A 16,152-nucleotide genomic window follows, 5' to 3' on the forward strand; every position below is an offset into this window, starting at 1 on the left:
TGTGTTTTTTTCAAACACAACCTTTTATGCTTCTGCAACTTGCCATACAATTTCTCTTTCAATTTACCCTCTTAAAAAATAAAAAAAATAAACGCACAAAGGTCATGAAGAAAACAAAATACAAGAAGATACAAACATGGACGGGTCCCATCTTTGCGGGCAAAATAGAAAAGTTGCTTTGAAGCAGGCTTTCCCACACTTGGGTCCCCAGCAGCTCCTGGACTACAGTTCCCATCATCCCTTCCCACTGGTCCTGCTAGCTAGGGATGATGGGAGTTCTAGTCCAAAAACAGCTGGAGACCCAAGTTTGCTTTAAAGGGAAAGTAGGCTGGCCCTGTGACACCCTCTGCTGGACAAAAGCACTGCCCCAGAATGTGAACCACCCCCAGTACTGCTAATTGGAATTAATAGAGCGCAAAACTGAAGTTTGATCGGCACTTCAACCTCTAGTCAGCTTCTAGGTGCTTTCTGCACCACCTAGAGTACCCACAGAATTGTGGCTTCTACTGACAACACACATAGGAGAACAAATGAAAGACAAACCTGGAAAGGGCCATACCAAATGGACATCCGGTGTGAAGAGGTCACTTTCCCCACTGCTGAACAATGCCACAGGTAGAGGAGATGGAATGCTAGAAGTGTCTCTGGGGCAAGGGGAGCTGCTGGGAAATTGAACTATGGGCTCAAAATATTACTTTTTAAAAAATTTGCTTCCATTATAGGCATTGCCATTCTAATGGCATGCATGCTGTGAAACACAAGAGCAGTCAAGTACAACATTCCTGGAGTGAACATGTTTACACATGGGGAGGGATGTTTGTCCACCCAGCAGGTAAACTTCCTGTTTCCTTCTGGGCTGGGACAGACTTCCTCTGCATGTGACTAGAGGTGGGTGTGGCCTCACCTGTGCAGGTAATGACAAAAGCACAGGGCAGGGCAGCCATCTCTCTCTCTCTTTCACCACATGCATCGAAGACACAACATCTACTAAGCCAGAGATGCCCTCTTGGCTTCCAGCCAAGAGAGGAAAAAGGGACTGTCTTCTTAAGAGATAGACTCCAAGTGTATGTTACTTCATTAAGCTAAGTCTGCCTTCTGGGATCTGATTGTGAACAGAATGTGAGTAAACTCTGTTTATATTTTTGTAAAAGACTGTGTCGTCTCTTCTATTTTATGAGGGAATAAGGGGAAAATACCAGAACAGTTATTATAGAGGCTTTAGCGAGCCTGAGCAAACGCAGACACTGCAAATTTAAAATAAAAGGGAATGTTACTCTGCTGATATTGTGGAAGTTGAGCTGTTTAACCCTGTAAGCTCAGGTTCTCCTGACAGAGGAAGCTGGTAAAGTGTGACTGAATGAGGTAACTGTTAGGTGGATTTGACTGACCGAACCCAAAGAGGACTCCTTCATGGTTCCTCCTCATCCTGGGGAAAAGTGACCAGAGGGGTGCTGCAGGGTTCTGTCCTGGGCCTGTTGTTGTTCAACGTCTTGATAAATGACATGGATGAAGGAACTGAGGGGATGCTCATCACATTTGCAGACGAGACCAAACGGATCATAATGGCATCCTCTCTCTTCTTCAGCAACAGACAGGGAGACAAAGAACAGTGCAAAAGCACAGCAGAGCGGAAGAGATAAGGCTGACTTCTGTTCTTACACTTCCCAAGCCTAGGAAAGTAAACAGGGGCATGTGACATACTAGCAACAGGGTGCTCCCCCACACGCAGGGGAGAGGAGGAGGACCCCGAGCCATGCATGAAAGCCCTTATATAGACATTTTTAATTGCCCGCCCTGGAGTCCAAGACCACCCCCAGATACATCATACCCACATCACAGAAAAGGCTGTCAGCCCCCTCCCTGTCATAGACTTTGGAAAGAGATAGCTGTGGCCACTCTGGTGGCTTTTGTTGTTGCTGCTGCAGGTAATAAATAGTCTTGTGGTCACGAGGAATTGGGCGGAGGGTTTTCCATCACTGGGTCTGCGTTGACATCTGTAGAAGGGATATCCTGTAAGCGGGAGGGTGGGGCAGGACTGTTGGGACTTAAAGAGACAGTTATAAAGGGAAGAGATAAAAGCCAAAAGGAGGAGAATCTCCTTCAGTTTTCTTGGGAAGTTGCAAACAATAAAAATCTTGGCGAGTTAAGCATTTTATTCATTTCAATACTATTATCCCATTTCCATATAATTACTACTGTTATTATATGCTAAAATTACAAAAAAGTAAAAATATAAAAGGAAAACAAAAGTAAAAAAGAAAGATTACCAGTTAAACAATTTTTTGCAGATAAAAAATAAATGGACTTGACAGAACAGCGAATTTTTTTAAAAAAAATATTATTAAATAATACAAAGATATTATCAGAACCACACAGATTGTTACTGGACTGGAACCTTAAGGACTAGGAGGTGAAGGAGGTGATGGTGAAATGGACACACGATTGTGGATATCCAATGAAGATGAAAAATGAGGGAAATTATGGGAAAAGACTTAAAATTCACCACATGCTATTTGATTTTTAGATGGTTCCTGACCCCATCCAAATCAGTCAAAATAAATAAATATCAGCAATAAGTGTTGGAGATGCAGAGAAAATGAGGGAACCGTATTCCACATGTGGTGGACATGTCCCCAAAGGGAAAATAAAATAAAAGAAATGCTATTTATTTTAAAGAAAACCAAAGCCTTCCTATTTGATATTCTAATGATAAGCATACCAAATGAAAATAAAAGAGTTTCTTTTTTTTTATAAAATATTTTATTAAGATTTTACAAAAACATAGGTTTACAAAATACAAAAAAGACATATAAAAAGAAAAAGATACATAAAAAAGAAAAAAGAAAAAGAAAAATACAAAAAAATTAATAGATAAAAAAGAATTAAAAACAAATCCATTTTTGTTACTTTAAACTCATTAGCTTGTTTCCTTGACCTCCTCACACCTCCCCTTTTTGTATTCCCATTTAAAAAATCATTTCAGCAAATCCTTACCCTCTTTCATTTATCTTTACTCTGAATCTTAACCTATTATAACTATGCATTTTCATCCATTATCAATCCATATTTGAATATTCTTATTCATCTTATTACCAATACCACTTATTTTCAATCCAACATCGTTTTAACATTCATTAATTTTACAGTGTTTCTGCAAATAGTCTTTAAATTTCTTCCAATCTTCTTCCACCAACTCTTCTCCCTGGTCTCGGATTCTGCCAGTCATTTCCGCCAGTTCCATATAGTCCATCACCTTCATCTGCCATTCTTCCAAGGTGGGTAGTTCTTGTGTCTTCCAGTACTTTGCAATAAGTATTCTTGCTGCTGTTGTTGCATACATGAAGAAAGTTCTATCCTTCTTTAGCACCAATTGGCCGACTATGCCCAGGAGAAAGGCCTCTGGTTTCTTCAAGAAGGTATATTTAAATACCTTTTTCAATGTTCCCTCTCTTCCTAAGGGGTTTTTAGTTCTCCAAATATCAATCAAGTCCATATTGTCAGTCAGTTCAAAAAAGGTTTTTGGTAGTCTGCCATCTTTAGTTACAATCTGTCTCTGCGACTTGTCCATATTTGTAGATACCACTCCATTCATATCTCCCATCATAATAATGTTATAATCCATGTAGTCTAACAATGTCTCATGCAATTTCTTAAAAAAATTAAGATTTCCCCTCATTTGGTGCATAAACTCCTACTATTAAATTTTTTCCTCCTTGTGATTGAATTTCGATTGCCACAAATCTTCCTTCATCATCTTTAAAAACAAATTTTGGTGATAGGCTCTCTTTAGCATAGATTACAACTCCTCTCTTTTTTACCTTATCCGATGAAATAAACTCTTGACCCAATCTTTTATTAATCAATACTTTCCTGTGTAGCCGTATCACATGTGTTTGCTGTAAACAAATTAAGTCCAACTGTTCCTTTTTCAATAAATGAAAAACTTTCCTCCTCTTCTCCGGGGAATTAAATCCATGAATGTTCCAACTTAGCAATTGTAGAGACGTTGTGATTATTCTACTTTCCTCCAACTGCTCCCAGTAATTCCTCTTGTTCTGATGGTGGTATCACTTTTGCTGGTTTGTCCAATCCCAAAGATGGTGGTGCTATGTCTAATACTCCTGGTTTTAAGGCTCTTGACTCTTCTAAAGCTTCTTTCTGCAGGTCTTCTTCGTGGTCTCTCAGAAATTTTCCCTTGTCTTCCACTGATCTTATTTTAAATTTTTTCCCTTTAAATGTAAAGGATAGCCCCTGGGGGAATTCCCACCTAAAAACAATTCTGTTTCTTCTCAGCAGGGCCATCAAGTCTCCGTAGTTAGTTCTAAGATCCAGTAAATATTTCGGAATATCCTTAAAAATCTCCACTCTTGAATCGTTTATTTCCAAGCTTTTCTGGTAGTGCAGACTCAGTATTTTATCTCTCTCTTCTTTCATTCGGAGGGTGACCAAACAGTCTCTCACCCTGTTTTTTCTCCCTCCTCTTCCAAGTCTGAAAGCACTCACTATCTTGAAGTCTTGATTAGCATCAAGATTCCAAAATTTTGCAAATTCCTGCTCAAGGTAGTCACATAGGTTATCTTTTTCCAATTCCGGTACCGCCCTGATCCTCAAATTAGTCTGTTTCTCCCTCAGTTCAATCATAGACAGAAGCGACTGATGGTCCCTGAGCTGTTTATGCATCGGTTTTATTTCTTCCTCTACTGCCGCTGCTTTTTCTTTTGCTTCCTCAGCTATCTTTCGATTAGAGGCAGATTCTTGCAACAATTTTTCAATAGATTCTGTATTGGAATTCACCTTCTGTCCCAAGCTATTAATGCTAACAGTATTATGGTCAATTTTAGTTGTTTGTTCAGTAACTTGTTTACTTAAACTTTCCAATTTTTCAAAAATTTTGTTTAGTACCGAAGTAAATCCCTCTTCTGAGGCCATTCCTTTTAGCCCAGCTTGTGCAGTATCTTCCCCCTGTGTCGCAGGAGGGCCAGGAACAGATGGTCTACGCTGCTGGGATGCTGCACTAGGCTGCTGCACTCTAACCTTGCCGGATCTTGTTTTTTCATTCATCACCCTTTGTCTATGAGTCAAGGTCAATCCCACGGTAAAAGCTTGCAATGGAAATTCCCCAGAGTTAAAAGTTAAAAGTGGAAAAATCCCCCAGCTGGGTGTATAGTTCCAATGTTCCTCTAGGGGGACACTGTAGCAGTCATTAATGTTACAATAAACTGTCTTTTCCAACGTTCCAAAGTCCCCCTCAGCAAAGCAAGCAACAGTTTCAAATCCAAAGAAGACCTTTAACAAATATCTCCTTTGCAGAGTTAACCATTAAAAAGTTACATTGTCCATAAGTAGTGCGACTCTCAGTGCAACAATTCTAACGATCCTTGCAGTCCATTCCCAGGAATTAGGTGGTGGTCTCTATTCCCTTTTCCTTTCTTTTGCAGGCAAAAAAGTCACTTTCCCCTCCTCCCCCCCCTCTCCTGCAACCTGGGGAGGGAGTTCTTTTACTTTGATGTTCAGATTTGGAGCTTTGAAGCACCGCTCTCCAGGTCTTAGCTCAGAGCGTCTTTGCTTTGATCTGTATACAGAAAGGAAGGCGGACTTCCTGTTTACACCTTCCCGCTTCAGTGCTGAATCAATCCCTTTTTTCTCCTTTTAATCCCAGATCTGAAGCTTCACCTACTCACGGGTAGTTGTTTAACAGCCAAATTGTCACAGGAAAAAGGTCAGCGCTCTCCGGCAACAGCTGTGCGGCTTCACCCCACGGAAAGAGCAATTGACTCTCAGCACCGCGCCAAGCTCCCGTTACGCTCCGGAGCCCCTTGCAGGGTTCCTTCGCAAATCCAGGGGGCGCTTAAGGTGCCCGCCGAGTCCCACATTCACAGGCTTCTCCTGCCTGTGATTTTCGAAAGGGTCTCCGCTTCGCCGTAGCGGATAGACCCGATTTCCGCGGAGCTTCTCCCTCCAGACTAGAAGGAGACCGCCATTGCCGTTGGCGCTGCTTCCGGAGAGTTTCTTTACACGACAATAGCGGCTAGGATGTTAATAGCAAAATACTGGAAAATGAGTTAACATCAACAAGATGAGTGGCAATTAAAGTTGTGCTGGTACCTTGAACTAGCCACAATGACAGAACTTCCAAGAGACTGAGATCTACTCCCAGTAATAAAAATCCTGCCAGTGATCTACCCATTGTCTCTGCCCAGAGTTCTTGAGCTTTTCTCAGGGAGCAGTGACCAGAGTTGTGGATCGACCACAAGATCATCTAACAAATTAAAATTATATAAACAATCGTGCTATAAAAGTACATACCATATATAAAGTATCCAGATAATGGAACTTATAACATAGTGGTTTCTGCAGTGAACAACAACTCTTACAATGTATATAGACAGGCACAGCATTGATTTTAGTTACAGGTGACAGCAATCTGCAGCTGTAAGGTTTTCTTCTTAAAGTGAGCCTTTTAAAACAACAAATGTAAAACAAACTTTATCCATACACAGGTTTGTTAATTTGTTAAAATATGTTGAATTATGACATTATATTCATTTACATTACTTAGAATATGTACAACGGATGAAGCCCATGATATTGTGATAATGTCACAGGAACACCCCCCCCATCATTCAGTTTGTACAAACTTTACACACACACACACTCACACACTACATACGCTACGCTTCTGTTATAAATTCATAGAAAATCAACCATACATCGGATTTCCACTGTTCTACTTTTATTTTACTCCATGAAGGAAGGACTACAAAATGGGGAAGGTTTGAAAGAGGGCAGCCATAATCCCTTGAGCATACCAGCACATACACAGGAGCCCTGCCCAGTTGCTATGCCAACCCTGATGGTCCTAGACATAAGACCATCAAGACCACAAAGAACTTGCATATGGGAGTGGATTCAGCATGGACTGGAACAAAGGACAATGATCAGCTCTTCCCTCTGGGGGCAGGAAACTGCAAACTCCCTTCTGTCACCTGGAAAGTACTCATGGGGAGAGGGAAAGGAAGAACCAGCCAGGTGACAGGACACTCAGGTTACCACCACAACCCCTCCCTCAACCCCTCCTTTCTGGGATGTAGGTGTGATGTTTCTGGGGGTGGGCTTGATCTACAGGGTGGCAATTTCAAAAGTCTTTATAAGGCTTTGTACACTATTTTTCTGGGTCCTTCCTCTCTCCTGCAAGTGAGGGGAGCACCCTGTTGCAACAGTTCAATAAAGGCCAAGCCTACAGGCTGCTGTTTTGCTCCAAGTTATCCTGGTTGGTGTCTTTGTTTTTGTCCAAGAGAGCCCTCAGATTTTTCCGTTAACAGTTTGGCGACCATGCTCAGGGACTCTTGGTCCTCCTGTGAAGGTGAGGGGGGAGATAGAGGGGATCGGGCGCCACTGGGCAACCTTAGCCCAGGGATCCTTTTTCCTCTCCTTGCCTCCTCTTGCGTCACCAGAAAGCTCAACCAGGGGAGCAAAGGCAAGGTCAAGCCGGCCAAAGAAAAGGATCCTGGGATCCACGAGGGACATTCAAGGATGTGAGTATGGTTTGAAGTTAGTACGGTGGGAGGGGGGTGGAAGAATAATGTCTCCACGGCAGCTGAACTTTTCTTTTTTCTCTCCTTGACGTCTTCTCTCAGAGTGTGGCCGGAAGCGTCCTGGAAGTCCTCTCTCTCTCTCTCCTGATTCTCTTCTTCGGAGTGTGGCCAAAGGGATCGTGGAAAATCTCTTTTTTCTCTCCTTGACGCCTTCTTTCGGAGCGTGGCCGGAAGCTCAAAAATAACTTAAACAAGGTTTTAATAAGAAAAACAAAAACTCCTTTTACACTAACCACCAACCCATCCCCCAGGGTAATGGGAGAGCTAGGTGCTGCTCCTTATATACTACACCCAAATGCTGACACACCTTAATCAAATACAACTCAGCAGCACCTGCTATGTTTCACAGCTGTAAAGCTGGGTCTCATTATCTTGCTCTGGCCCTTGCTCTGGCCCCTTAAAGACATACACATCGGATGGAACAATGATGAACCTTTACATTTAAAGAAACTATTCAACATTTCCCCTGCAGTTCATCATTGTGGAACAAAAACATAAAGCATACTTTGTACATGTCTTTCATGTGTAAGCTTTGGAAGTGCTTTAGTAAAAATGTCCGCAATTTGATTGTCCCCTGGAACATATTCAAATACAATCGTTTCATCAGCAATTAGTTTCTTTACAAACTGTAAACGTAACCTTAAGACTCTAGTGCGCTGCGTATTGGTCTCTGAACACAGGATAGCAAGGCCACTCTGGGAATCAAGGTAAACTTTTACTGGTAGTGTTACTTGCATCTGTAGGTCTGCAAATACTTGCAGATACCATTCTACATCACGAGTGGCCTGAACGCATGCACATAATTCTCACTCTGTTGTGGAGAGACAAATAATGGTTTGTGTCTGGCACTTCCATTCAAATGGACAACCGTTATAACAAAACACCATACCAGACACACCCCTGCAATTATTTTGTTCCACTGCATGAGATGCATCGCAGAAAATTTCAAAACCTTTGTCAATACATGTTGTAAACTGCAACCTATAATGTTTGGTGTGTTTAAGGTACATTACCACTCTCTTAAGAGCAGAGAAACATTGTGTAGTAGGCTTTTCCACAAATTTTGCCAGAAAGTGAAAAGCATAAGTTATATCTGGTCTTGAGATTCTTTGAATGAAATTTAGCTTGCCTAATAGCAGAACGATACAAAGTTTTGTTAGGAAATGGCTTATCTTCACCTGTAAAGGTGAAACCACACACCATAGGCGTTTCCGTCCCATTTGCATTTTCTAAACATAGCATTTCAACAAGATCATCAATTTTTGCAGTTTTGATGAACCAGAAAAGATCCATTTTTGCCTTTCTCAATTTGCATGGGTAAGTAATTTTTAGCTATGCCTAATTCCACCACATCAAATTTCTTCTCTAACTGTGATACTACCAGTTCATATTCCTGTTTAGTTTTTGTAGAAATTAACACGTCATCTACATACACACGTATTTTTGTTACAGAGTTTGCCCTTTCCTTTATAAACACACAGTTGTCTGCCTTTCCTTGTCAAAAACCAATATCCAGCAATTCTTTTGCTAAAGTTTGGTGCCAATTCCTTCCACTTTGGTGCAGACCATAAAGGGATTTATTTAATTTGCATACCAAACCTTCAGTGGCGTCTATGCCTTCAGGAACACGCATAAAAATTTGTTCTTTTAAATCTGCAAACAAATATGCAGTTTTTATATCTAGGTGATAAACAGAATGTCCACGTTGTGATGCATCTTTTAACAAAAGCTTAACTGTTTCATATTTTACGCTTGGTGAGTAACACAAATCATAATCTTCACCTGGAATTTGTTGAAAACCCCTAGCAACTAATCTTGCTTTGTACCTTACAACTTCATTTTTGTCATTCATTTTAACTCTATAAACCCATTTTGAATCAATAAGTCTCATATCTGGGGTTTGTGGTACAAGAGACCAAGTGTTATGCTCTTTTAAAGAAGCTATCTCAGAGTTCATAGCTTTATACCAATTTGCAGCTTGGTACTTAGGTAAATTCTGAACATCATTGTAGCTTTTTGGCTCAAAAACTGCCTTATTGGCATACACAGTATTAAAATGTTCATCTGCAAAATGTTGTGGCTTCTGTCTCTTTCTATCTGAACGTTTCAGTCCGGAAGGAGAGTCAGACTCCTCAGACTTAATGGGACTAAGTGAACCACTAGTTTCAGGTTGTAACTCATTGTCAGATTGAAGAGATGCCTGTAGGCTAAGCTCACGGTCAGAAAACTCAAGAGAATCTAACCTCCCCTCGGGTGCCTGTGACTTTAAATCATCAAACAAATCAGATTCAACAGACTTTTTGTCTTTTTCCATTAATTCAGAAGCACCATCGCCTGCTGCTGCTGCTTCTTCCTCTTCTTCCTCAGTATTATCTATACCATCAGTATCTTGGAAGACAGCAACTCCATTCCAATTTACAGTTTGTATCATGCTTCTGGTAATATGAAATTTGCCAGTTGCTGGTATGTAAATTCTGTACGCCCCCTGCTGGTAGCCCATTAATTTTCCCTGAACACTACGCTCACCCAATTTCTGCTTAGCAGGATAATGCATAATTACATCTGAACCCCAAATGCGTAGGTATTTCAGATTAGGGCATTTTTTAAACAGCTTCTCATAGGGGGTGACATCTAAACCAGAATGATATCTGCAATTTCTAACATAACAAAATGCATTAAGCGCTTCAGCCCAAAAGTCTTTGGGCAGATTAGCATCGTGCAGATACGTTTTAACCTCTGCCTGTAGGTCACGCTGCACAACTTCAACAAGCCCATTTTGCCAGGGACTTCAGGGGCAAGATAACTCATGAGTAGTCCCCTGCGCTTCCAGGAATTTCTCAAAATCCTCAGAAATAAATTCCCCACCCCGGTCAGAAAACAGGTTCTTAATTGGTTTGTTAAAGTGCGTTTTTACCCAGTTGCAAAAAACTTTGTACTTCTCAAATGCTTGGGACTTCTCAGCTATTGCATAAGTCCAACAATATCTACTATACTGGTCTATCAGAGTGAGCCAGTACTTAGAACCTCCTAATGATGGTGGGAGTGGCCCAACTAAATCACAATGTACACGCTCAAATGGCTCAGTTACTTTCCTATCTGAGCACCTACCCTTGCGTGCAACCTTAATCTTATTCTTGCAACAGGATAGACATTGCATAAAGAATTTACATGGCTTTAAGTTGAGGCCATTAACAATATTCTTTGTCTTAATTACATCAGCAAAATTCAGGTGTCCCAGAATTCTGTGTGCCTCATGGGCACACCTGGAATGAGGCCTTACATTCCTCAACCCCTGGCTTGACTGTGCTGCTTTGCAGTTTATAGGCAATTGTGAGTAGGTGCGGAAATACAGTCTATATAAACCATCAGATTCCCGGGCATACAATAGACGTTTGTTCCCATCGAAAAACTCACACATTAACTTTAAGAAACGCACAGTTATGCCTTGATGAGCAAAGCACCTTTCTGACAATAAATTGTCCACTGACGGGCAGTAAATGCATTTCGCTATTGTAATGTTTAAAGAGTCAAGTTTAACGGTACCCCTGCCAAGCTACTGCAAGACTTGTGAATTGGCTAAATGTACATTACCAATTTCCTCTTCGAAAGAAATAAACAAGCTTCGATCATTGCAAACGTGCTGAGATGCTCCTGAGTCGATAATAAAAGACTTCCACTTGGCATCTTTAATTCTTTTACGATCTGTTGTCCGAGCATGAAAAGCTCGCGGCTTGCTTCTGTCTTTACGGTGCGATGTTGTCTGCTGAGATGACTGTTACGAAAAAGGAGCAATGCAGAAGCGAGCTCCAGGTGGCTGGAATGGTAAACAGGAAGCTGATGTTATGGGACTGTACCGTGGGAACCAGGGACGGTCTATTCAGTGCACTGAGCACCGGATGTTAGCTCAGAGTGGCACATGACCCTGTACTGGAAGTACATGGGTGGAGTTATTCTCTCTCTGCAGTTGGGATGAGAGAGTACAGACATGATTTCTCTGTACTGCTGGAAAGACAGGAATAAAGACATGTAAATATATTTCTGTCTGTCTCTCCCCCCCCCTGGCGATGGGAGGGGGAGGAATGGTGTGTTCTTCTTCACGTTGGGAAGAATCGCCGATAAAGACCTCGCCTTGATCTTGCCGGGAGTCGCAGGCAGGGAGGTCAACAAGTATTCAAGCCGGGCACCTGGAGGGTGGCCAATTCCTCTGAACTTCGCTGGCTCTGCTGGCTTGAATCAACAATGACAACCGTGACTGACGAACAGAAACAGGCTTGGGAGTACTTTGCTTTCTTTTGGCTCTGCAGTCCTTTGCAAAATGTCCCTGCTTATTGCAGAACCAACAACACTTGGCAGCTTTAAATGCAGTCGTATCACCACAAGTTTGCATATGGCGTTCCTCATAACTTCTGGAAATAGGAGTGCTTATGGCACAAGCCCCCCTTCTGTCCAACTCGCCCATTAATCTTGCCGTCACCCCTTCCACAGTTAATTGTGCTGGTGGAACGGCAGATATCTGGCTAGCTATACCATCAAAGTCGTCGTTAAGGGAACAAAGAATGATAAAAACATACTGAATATCAGGTATGTCCATGTCCCTTCGAATTAATTCACTGCGTATTGCCTCCAGACGTCTCAAGTGTGCTGCCAAATCACCACCAGGCTGCAACTTTGTCTGGTACAACTGCTTGAAAAACGTCAATGCAGATGCTGACTCTTTTCTAACATGCACTGCTGCAAGACTGTCCCACATTTCTTTGGCAGTTTTCTTATTTCTTATATAGACTACTTGCTGGTCGCTGACTGCCAAATTAATTATCGCCCTGGCTTTTGCATCTCCTTTCGACCAAGCATTAGTCACAGGGTCAGGAGGGTCATCAGTTACATAGGTCCATACTTCTCTAGAGGTCAAAAGCGCCTCCACCCGAAAAGACCATAAACTATAGTTCTCATCTGTTAGCTGTGGGAAGACCAGAGCCTTCTCAGCTTCAGGAACCCGGTCAACCATTCTGGAACTCTTCCAGACCAACAGAACTACGCTAACACAGGAGAAGGAGTTTTCAAACCTTTCTCAGAGTCCAAAGATATGCAGTCATCCACTCAGCAGCTGGGCCCATAACCAAAGATGTTGACTGTTTGCAGTATGGTAGCGCTGCAGAGAGCTTGCTGGGGAGACCATGCATTAAAAAAAAAAAGGACTCAAAAATAACTTAAACAAGGTTTTAATAAGAAAAACAAAAACTCCTTTTACACTAAATACATTAACAAGCAAACCAGACCCAACCACCAACCCATCCCCCAGGGTAATGGGAGAGCTAGGTGCTGCTCCTTATATACTACACCCAAATGCTGACACACCTTAATCAAATACAACTCAGCAGCACCTGCTATGTTTCACAGGTGTAAAGCTGGGTCTCGTTATCTTGCTCTGGCCCTTGCTCTGGCCCCTTAAAGACATACACATCGGGTGGAACAATGATGAACCTTTACATTTAAAGAAACCATTCAACAGCCTTTTCTCCCCTGGTTGAGCTTTCTGGTGACAATTGATTACCGCCCGCAAAGAGAGGCAAGGAGAGGAAAAAGGATCTCTGGGCTAAGGTTGCCCAGTGGCGCCCGATCCCCTCTATCTCCCCCCTCACCTTCACAGGAGGACCAAGAGTCCCTGAGCATGGTCGCCAAACTGTTAACGGAAAAATCTGAGGGCTCCCTTGGACAAAAACAAAGACACCAACCAGGATAACTTGGAGCAAAACAGCAGCCTGTAGGCTTGGCCTTTATTGAACTGTTGCAACAGGGTGCTCCCCTCACTTGCAGGAGAGAGGAAGGACCCAGAAAAATAGTGTACAAAGCCTTATAAAGACTTTTGAAATTGCCACCCTGTAGATCAAGCCCACCCCCAGAAACATCATACATACATCACAGAAGGGGTGTAACCCAAGACCACCCCTCAGATACATCACACCTACATCCCAGAAAGGAGGGGTTGAGGGAGGGGTTGTGGTGGTAACCTGAGTGTCCTGTCACCTGGCTGGTTCTTCCTTTCCCCCTCCCCATGAATACTTTCCAGGTGACAGAAGGGAGTTTGCAGTTTCCTGCCCCCAGAGGGAAGAGCTGATTATTGTCCTTTGTTCCAGACCATGCTGAATCCACTCCCATATGCAAGTTCTTTGTGGTCTTGATGGTCTTCTGTCTAGGACCATCAGGGTTGGCATAGCAACTGGGCAGGGCTCCTGTGTATGTGCTGGTATGCTCAAGGGATTATGGCTGCCCTCTTTCAAACCTTCCCCATCTTGTAGTCCTTCCTTCATGGAGTAAAATAAAAGTGGAATAGTGAAAATCTGATGTATGGTTGATTTTCTATGAATTTATAACAGAAGCGTAGCGTATGTAGTGTGTGAGTGTGAGTGTGTGTGTGTGAAGTTTGTACAAACTGAATGATGGGGGGGTGTTCCTGCGACATCACAATATCATGGGCTTCATCCGTTGTACATATTCTAAGTAATGTAAATGAATATAATGTCATAATTCAACATATTTTAACAAATTAACAAATCTGTGTATGGATAAAGTTTGTTTTACATTTGTTGTTTTAAAAGGCTCACTTTAAGAAGAAAACCTTACAGCTGCAGATTGCTGTCACCTGTAACTAAAATCAATGCTGTGCCTGTCTATATACATTGTAAGAGTTGTTGTTCACTGCAGAAACCACTATGTTATAAGTTCCATTATCTGGATACTTCATATATGGTATGTACTTTTATAGCACGATTGTTTATATAATTTTAATTTGTTAGATGATCTTGTGGTCGATCCACAACTCTGGTCACTGCTCCCTGAGAAAAGCTCAAGAACTCTGGGCAGAGACAATGGGTAGATCACTGGCAGGATTTTTATTACTGGGAGTAGATCTCAGTATCTTGGAAGTTCTGCCGTTGTGGCAAGTTCAAGGTACCAGCACAACTTTAATTGCCACTCATCTTGTTGATGTTAACTCATTTTCCAGTATTTTGCTGTTAACATCCTAGCCGCTATTGTCGTGTAAAGAAACTCTCTTTTATTTTCATTTGGTATGCTTATCATTAGAATATCAAATAGGAAGGCTTTGGTTTTCTTTAAAATAAATAGCATTTCTTTTATTTTATTTCCCCTTTGGGGACATGTCCACCACATGTGGAATAAGGTTCCCTCATTTTGTCTGCATCTCCAATACTTATTGCTGATATTTATTTATTTTGACTGATTTGGATGGGGTCAGGTACCATCTAAAAATCAAATAGCATGTGGTGAATTTTAAGTCTTTTCCCATAATTTCCCTCATTTTTCATCTTCATTGGATATCCACAATCGTGTGTCCATTTCACCTTCACCTCCTTCACCTCCTAGTCCTTCAGGTTCCAGTCTAGTAACAATCTGTGTGGTTCTGATAATATATTTGTATTATTTAATAATATGTTTTTTTAAAAAAATTCGCTGTTCTGTCAAGTCCATTTATTTTTTATCTGGAAAAAATTGTTTAACTGGTAATCTTTCTTTTTCACTTTTGTTTTCCTTTTATATTTTTACTTTTTTGTAATTTTAGCATATAATAACAGTAGTAATTATATGGAAATGGGATAATAGTATTGAAATGAATAAAATGCTTAACTCGCCAAGATTTTTATTGTTTGCAGCTTCCCAAGGAAACTGAAGGAGATTCTTCCCCTTTTGGCTTTTATCTCTTCCCTTTATAACTGTCTCTTTAAGTCCCAACAGTCCTGCCCCACCCTCCCGCTTACAGGATATCCCTTCTACAGATGTCAGCGCAGACCCAATGATGGAAAACCCTCCGCCCAATTCCTCGTGACCACAAGACTATTTATTACCTGCAGCAGCAACAACAAAAGCCACCAGAGTGGCCACAGCTATCTCTTTCCAAAGTCTATGACAGGGAGGGGGCTGACAGCCTTTTCTGTGATGTGGGTATGATGTATCTGGGGGGGGGGTGTCCTTGGGCTACACCTCTTCTATGATGTATGTATGATGTTTCTGGGGGTAGTCTTGGACTCCAGGGCGGGCAATTAAAAATGTCTATATAAGGGCTTTCATGCATGGCTCGGGGTCCTCCTCCTCTCCCCTGCGTGTGGGGGAGCACCTTGTTGCTAGTATGTCACATGCCCCTGTTTACTTTCCTAGGCTTGGGAAGTGTAAGAACAGAAGTCAGCCTTATCTCTTCCGCTCTGCTGTGCTTTTGCACTGTTCTTTGTCTCCCTGTCTGTTGCTGAAGAAGAGAGAGGATGCCATTATGATCCATTTGGTGTCATCTGCAAATGTGATGAGCATCCCCTAAGTTCCTTCATCCATGTCATTTATAAAGACGTTGAACAACAAAAGGTCCAGGACAGAACCCTGCAGCAGCCCTCTTGTCACTTTTCCCCAGAATGAGGAGGAACCATGAAGGAGTCCTCTTTGGGTTTGGTCAGTCAAATCTCATGGAACTTTGAAGTGTCAGGCATAGCACTAATGGCTTTAGCCCAAACGTAGCAGAGTTTTCCTGCACAGCGAAGAAGCTAGTTGAGGT

General features: G+C 41.9%; 1 protein-coding gene across 4 annotated transcripts in view; it reads left to right on the forward strand.

Annotated features, from left to right (window-relative positions):
- Window positions 1–16,152, forward strand: part of LOC128412035 (zinc finger protein 420-like) — a 621,951-nt gene that overhangs the window by 306,450 nt on the left and 299,349 nt on the right. The gene's annotated exons all lie outside the window — the stretch shown is intronic.

This window comes from Podarcis raffonei, chromosome 4 (genome assembly GCF_027172205.1).
Source record: "Podarcis raffonei isolate rPodRaf1 chromosome 4, rPodRaf1.pri, whole genome shotgun sequence".
NCBI lineage: Eukaryota > Metazoa > Chordata > Lepidosauria > Squamata > Lacertidae > Podarcis > Podarcis raffonei.